The sequence below is a fragment of the Gorilla gorilla genome, chromosome 1 (genome assembly GCF_029281585.2).
Source record: "Gorilla gorilla gorilla isolate KB3781 chromosome 1, NHGRI_mGorGor1-v2.1_pri, whole genome shotgun sequence".
NCBI classification, from domain to species: domain Eukaryota; kingdom Metazoa; phylum Chordata; class Mammalia; order Primates; family Hominidae; genus Gorilla; species Gorilla gorilla.
The window spans coordinates 211,351,925-211,358,736 of NC_073224.2; positions in this window are offsets into that span (position 1 = coordinate 211,351,925).

Genomic DNA, 6,812 nt, shown 5'->3' on the forward strand with positions numbered 1-6,812 from the left:
AGCCCTCAACTGAAGAGGCATCCTTGTTTTGGCAATGTTATATGCCTAAAAACCCTTTTTGTTTTTTTTTGTTTTTTTTTAATTTTTTTTTTTTTGAGACGGAGTCTAGCTCTGTCACCCAGGCTAGAGTGCAGTGGTGTGATCTTGGCTCACTGCCACCTCAGCCTCCCAGGTTCAAGCGATTCTCCTGCTTCAGATTCCCAAGTAACTGGGATTACAGGCGCCTGCCACCACACCGAGATAATTTTTGTATTTTTAGTGGAGATGGGGTTTTCACTGTGTTGGTCAGACAGGTCTCACACTCCCAAAGTGCTGAGATTACAAGCGTGAGCCACCGCGCCTGGCCTAAAAACCCTTTTTGACCTGCTCTTCTGGAACTCCTGGAGAAAGCTGTGTTTGTCCCTGTCCCTGAGAAAGGATGGGAGTAGGCGCCTGTCCTCAGAATAGGCATGTCTGTGCAGGTGCCCATCTCTTCTTAGTTGCTGGTATCTTTGATCCTGGTGTTTTCACCATCATGCAGAAGAAACCAGGCACCTTCCAGACCTCTGGGTCATGTCCTTCAGTGGCACCTAGCATCATCCTGTCCTGGGCCCAGCATGGCCCTTGTGGATTGTGAGAGTTCTGTGGGCTCTAGGGAGGATGGCTGTCCTACCCAAGTGTCACTAGCACAGGCACAGCCACCTTGATTTGCTTTGGTCCTCTGCATCCTGAAGCTTGGCCCAGGATGAGACCCTGCATTTCAAAATTCCCTCCCACCCTGGGTTAGATCCCATGTCCCCTCTACTTCACAGTCTCACAGATATACTGAGTGAGCTCCTCAGAGGCTGTGCTAATGTTACTGTTGCTCTTGGCTGAAGTTTCAATGCCCCAAAGAGGCAGCCAGCTTCTTTCCCTGTGGTGTCACCCAGTGCTCACCAACAGGTCACTCTTGTGGCCAACCATCAGGACGAGGATGCTAAAGAGTTTCACTTTCCCCAGAACCTCCTGATGCCAGCGGTGACACTCATAAAGGATATTCTGTTGGTGATATCAAACACCAAGGGGCCTCCAGCTGGGTTTTCAGTAGTACGATGAGTCACTGACCTTGGCAGCCAAGGAATCTAGAATTAGTTTTGAGGTCTCCACTAAGACAGAAGGGAACACACGAATCGGGGAAGTTTAATGGAAAGAGCTGAGGTAGAATCAAAAGACCCCAGTTCTTGGTTTGCAGTGTGACAAGTAAGTGGCGTCATCGATCTCAGTCTTGTCCTATCTGCATATTGAGGGACTTGTTCATTCACTCAGCAAGTATTTATAATCCCATGCCTGTCCTAAGCAGAGGGATACAATGATGAATAAAAACAGACCCAGGTGACCGGGCACAGTGGCTCAAGCCTGTAATCTCAGCACTCTGGGAGGCCAAGGCAGGTGGATCACTTGAGGTCAGGAGTTCAAGATCAGCCTGGCCAACATGGCGAAACCCTGTCTCTACTAAAAATATAAAAAATTAGCCAGGCAGCTGAGGCAGGAGAATTGCTTGAACCTGGGAGGCGGAGGTTGTAGTGAGCCGAGATTGCACCACTGCACTCCAACCTGGGCGACAGAGCCAGACTTCGTCTCAAAAAAAAAAAAAAAAAAAAAGACCCAGGGGACAATCCTGTTATTAGATAAGTGTAAAACTGGCACTGGGACAAGGAATTCAAAGGAGAGGTTCATAGGTCTGAGGGAGGGGTCTGGTCAGCTGGGGAGAAATTTTGTTTGAGCTGAGATGTGAGGGATCCAGGTGATGGGTGTAGGGATCTCTTTCAAGGAGAGAAATTTGCCTTGTGTACAAACCTTGAGGCAGTTGAGTGAGGTACGGTGGGCCAGGCCATGCAGCACATTGCAGATCCCAGCAAAGAGTGGCCTGTCAAAAAAGTAACAGGAGGCCAGGTGCGGTGGCTCATGCCTGTAATCCCAGCACTTTGGGAGGCTGAGGCGGGCAGATCACGAGGTTAGGAGATCGAGACCATCCTGGCTAACATGGTGAAACCCCATCTCTACAAAAAATACAAAAAATTAGGTGGGTATGGTGGCGGGCGCCTGTAGTCCCAGCTACTTGGGAGGCTGAAGCAGGAGAATGGCGTGAACCCAGAAGGCAGAGCTTGCAGTGAGCCGAGATCGCGCCACTGCACTCCAGCCTGGGCGACAGAGTGAGACTCCATCTCAAAAAAAAAAAAAAACAGCCACTGAGGGATTTCAAGCAGAAGTGTAGTATGTGCAAAGGCCCACAGGTCTAACGGAATGTGTCAGTGAGACCAAAGCACAAGGTGCAAGATTAGGAGAGTGGCTAGAGCTGAGTGGAATGTGAGCATGGAGTGTGGACAGCTCTCAGGCTTAGTGGTGTGCACCTCACCCTGGCTTTTTTTTTTTTTTTTTTTTTTTGAGACAGAGTCTCACACTGTCGCCCAGGCTGGAGTGCAGTGGCGTGATCTTGGCTCACTGCAAACTCCGCCCCGAGGTTCACTCCATTCTCCTGCCTCAGCCTCCCAAGTAGCTGGGACTACAAGCCCCCACCACCATGCCTGGCTAATTTTTTGTATTTTTAGTAGAGACAGGTTTTCACCGTGTTAGCCAAGAAGGTCTCGCTCTCCTGACCACCACCTGCCTCGACCTCCCAAAGTGCTGGGATTACAGGCGTGAGCCACTGTGCCCAGCCCCTGGCTTTTTTTTTTTTTTTTTTTGAAACAGAGCCTTGGCCAGGTGTGGTGGCTCACACCTGTAATCCCAGCAATTTGGGAGGCTGAGGCGGGAGATCACCTGGGGTCAGGAGTTCGAGACCAACCTGGCCAACATGGCGAAACCCTGTCTCTAATAAAAATACAAAAAATAAGCCTGGGCACGGTGGCTCACACCTGTAATCCCAGCACTTTGGGAGGCCAAGGCGGGTGGATCACCTGAGGTTGGGAGTTTGAGACCAGCCTGACCAATATGGAGAAACCCTGTCTCTACTAAAAATACAAAATTAGCCGGGCATGGTGGCGCATACCTGTAATCCCAGATAGGAGGCTGAGGCAGGAGAATCACTTGAACCTGGGAGGCGGAGGTTGCAGTGAGCCAAGATTGCGCCACTGCACTCCAGACTGGGCGACAGAGTGAGACTCCATCTAAAAAAAAAAAAAAAAAAAAAAAGAGAGTCTCACTTTATCACCCAGGCTGGAATGAATGAAGTGATGCGATCTCGGCTCTTGCAACCTCCACCTCCCGGGTTCAAGCAATTCTTGTGTCTCAGCCTCCCGAGTAGCTGGGATTACAGGTGCGCCACTACATCCGACTAATTTTTGTATTTTTAGTAGAGACGGGGTTTTACAATGCTGGCCAGGGTGGCCTCTAACTCCTGACCTCAGGTGATTCGCCTACCTCTGCTTCCCAAAGTGCTGGGATTACAGGTGTGAGCCACCATGCCCGGCCTCCTTTTTTTTTTAATTTATTTTTTAAAAACAGACAGTTTTGCCACGTTGCCCCGGCTGGTCTCAAAATCCTGGGCTCAAACAATCTGCTTACCGCTGCCTCCCAAAGTGCTGGGATTATAGGTGTGAGCCACTGTGCCCAGCCTATCCTGGCTTCTTATGAAGGTACGTGGAGCCCTCAGTTCAGTGCCCATGCCTTGGAGGCTGCTGTGTGTTGTGTGTGTGTTGCAGGCTGTAGTGTGGGAGGCCCAGCAGGCTGGTTCCAAGCTTTCCACTTTTCTTCAGTCTGCATAACATCTTTCTTAACTGTTGGACATTTTTAGGGCTCTGAGAAACATTCCATCAGATGAGGATTCTGATGCTCAAAACAGATAAAAAGTTTTGAAAACCACTGCACACACACACACACACATTTAAAAAAAAAAATACCACTGCACAGCCTTTGGGAACCCCTGAAGTTTCAGATGAAGGAGTGGTGTAACTATGTTTGCATGTTAAAAGCCTCTCTGGCTGCCAGTGTGGAAGGTGGAATTGGAAGCAGGCAGGAGGGATACTAGCCCGAAGTTGCTACCGTTTTTTGGACTAAAGATGATAAGATTTGAGTCTGGGTGTGGTGGCTCACACCTGTAATCCCAACACTTTGGGAGGCCAGGGCAGGTGGATCACCTGAGGTCAGGAGTTCGAGACCAGCCTGGCCAACATAGCGAAACCTTGTTTCTACTAAAAATACAAAAATTAGCCGGGCGTGGTGGCATGTGCCTGTAATCTTAGCTACTCGGGAGGCTGAGGCAGGAGAATAGCAGGAACCCAGGAGGTGGAGGCTGCAGTGAGCCAAGATCATACCACTGCACCCCAGTCTGGGCGACAAGAGTGAGACTCCATCTAAAAAAAAAGACTTGAGACATTTTCCCGAGAAGGAGTTAACCAAAAGACAGGGGCAGGGTCTGGCTGTAACAACAGGATGAGTTCCAAGGACACAGAAGGAGCCATCTGGGACCAGGGAGCCATCCTGGAAAGAATCCCCTGTGCCTGCATGGCGTGAAGCTGGGAGGAGGAAAGCAGAGTTAAGCTAGGGTCTTACAATTACCTGGAGTTACAAAAGAAAGGGCCTTCAGAGGTCATCCAATGTGGCCCTTATTTTACAGATAACACTGTGATCTGGAGAGGTCGTGTGACCTGTCCAATGTCACTAGGCAGGTCAGGACTCAGACCTGTGCCCTTAGTCCAGTGTCCATCCTTCTAAATGGCCTCCAAGGCCCCTTCTCTTGACCCCTCCCTTTCTGGTGGATGAGTTCTCTCCTTGGCCCTCAGGGTTGGGGTGGCACCACAGGCGCGTGCCATCACGCCTGGCTAATTTTTTATATTTTTTGGTAGAAACGGGGCTTCACGGTGTTAGCCAGGATGGTCTCGATCTCTTGACCTCGTGTTCCACCCGCCTCGGCCTCCCAAAGTGCTGAGATTACACGCATGAGCCACCGCGCCCGGCCTATTATCCCCATTTTTAAATCACTGAGGCTTAGAAAGATAAAGTGAGTTAGTCAGGGTCCCACTGTTAGTGGAACTGAGATTCAAACCAGGTTTGACAGCAAAGCCTGTCCTATTTTTGGCAGCTGGGATAATGTGGTTAAAAGGAGGTGATGTCTACCTGAGTGTTGCAGGCAGATCAGATAACACAGGGAGAGAGAGAGAGCTGGGACTTTCCCGGCACAGAAAACAGCATATGCAAAGTCCAGAGCCGCAATTGGTTCAGAATTTGGCCGCCTGGGCCAGTGGTTAGAGATGATGCAGCTGGCTCCAGGTGATGAAAGGCTTGGACTAGAGCGAAAGGATTTGGATTTTATGCTGTAGGTGTGGGGCCATAGGAGGATTCTAGCAGGGAGGCGGCCAAGCCAAAACTGTCCTTTAAAAAGATCCCTCTGGGTCAATGTGGATGCTGAATTACAGGAGAACCTAGAGGCCTGAGACTCAAAAGGAGTGGCACAATGTACACTGGTGCCTCTGCCTTTCCTGTAGCCTGGGCACAGGCTTTCCTGTAGGCTGGGCTCGCTCTGCTTGTGCAGGTACACACCCATCAAAGCCACTTACAGCCTCTTGAGATTTTGCCACACTGAGGGGGATGGTGAGAGTAGGACTGGAGCGCTGAAGTTTGAGACAGGACCCACCCCGGGGCTGGCCTGAGGCAGTAGACAAGATTATTGGAGCTGGCCTGGGTTCACCAATTTAGCCACATGAGTTTTCTGTCTTGGAGCTGAGGTCTGTGAAATGGACAAGATCAGCCCAACCTCACGGGGTTGCTGTGGGTTTAATAATAAGCCTCTGGTAGGGCCGGGCACGGTGGCTCACACCTGTAATCCCAGCACTTTGGGAGGCCGAGGCGGGCAGATCACGAGGTCAGAAGATCGAGACCATCCTGGCTAACATGGTGAAACCCTATCTCTACTAAAAATACAAAAAATTAGCTGGGCGTGGTGGCACGCACCTGTAGTCCCAGCTACTCAGGAGGTTGAAGCAGGAGAATCGCTTGAACCCGGGAGGCAGAGGTTGCAGTGAGCCGAGATTGCGCCACTGCACTCCAGCCTGGGTGACAGAGCAAGACTCCGCCTCAAAATAATAATAATAATAAGCCTCTGATGGACCAGGCACTTTGGGAGTGGCTCATGCCTATAATTCCAGCACTTAGGGAGGCCAAGGCAGGCGGATAACATGAAGTCAGGAGTTCAAGACCGGGCTGACCAACATGGAGAAACCCCATCTCTACTAAAAATATAAAATTAGCCAGGTGTGGTGGCGCATGCCTATAATCCCAGCTACTAGGGAGGCTGAGGCAGGAGGATCGCTTGAACCCGGGAGGCGGAGGTTGCAGTGAGTAGAGATCGCGCCATTGCACTCCAGCCTGGGCAACAAGAGTGAAACTCTGTCTCAAAAAAAAAAAAAAAATTGATGAAGCATCCGGGCGCAGTGGTTCACGCCTGTAATCCCAGCACTTTGGGAGGCCGAGGCGGGCAGAGTACCTCAGTTCGGGAGTTTGAGACCAGCCTGGCCAACATGGTGAAACCCTGTCTCTACTGAAAATACAAAAGTTAGCCTGGTGTGGTGGCACGCACCTGTAGTCCCATCTTCTTGGGAGGCTGAGGCGGGTGGATCACGAGGTCAGAAGATCGAGACCATCCTGGCTAACATGGTGAAACCCCATCTCTACTAAAAATACAAAAAATTATCTGGGCGTGGTGGCGTGCACCTGTAGTCCCAGCTACTCAGGAGGTTGAGGCAGGAGAATCGCTTGAACCCAGGAGGCAGAGGTTGCAGTGAGCCGAGATTGCGCCACTGCACTCCAGCCTGGGTGACAGAGCAAGACTCCACCTCTAATAATAATAATAAGCCTCT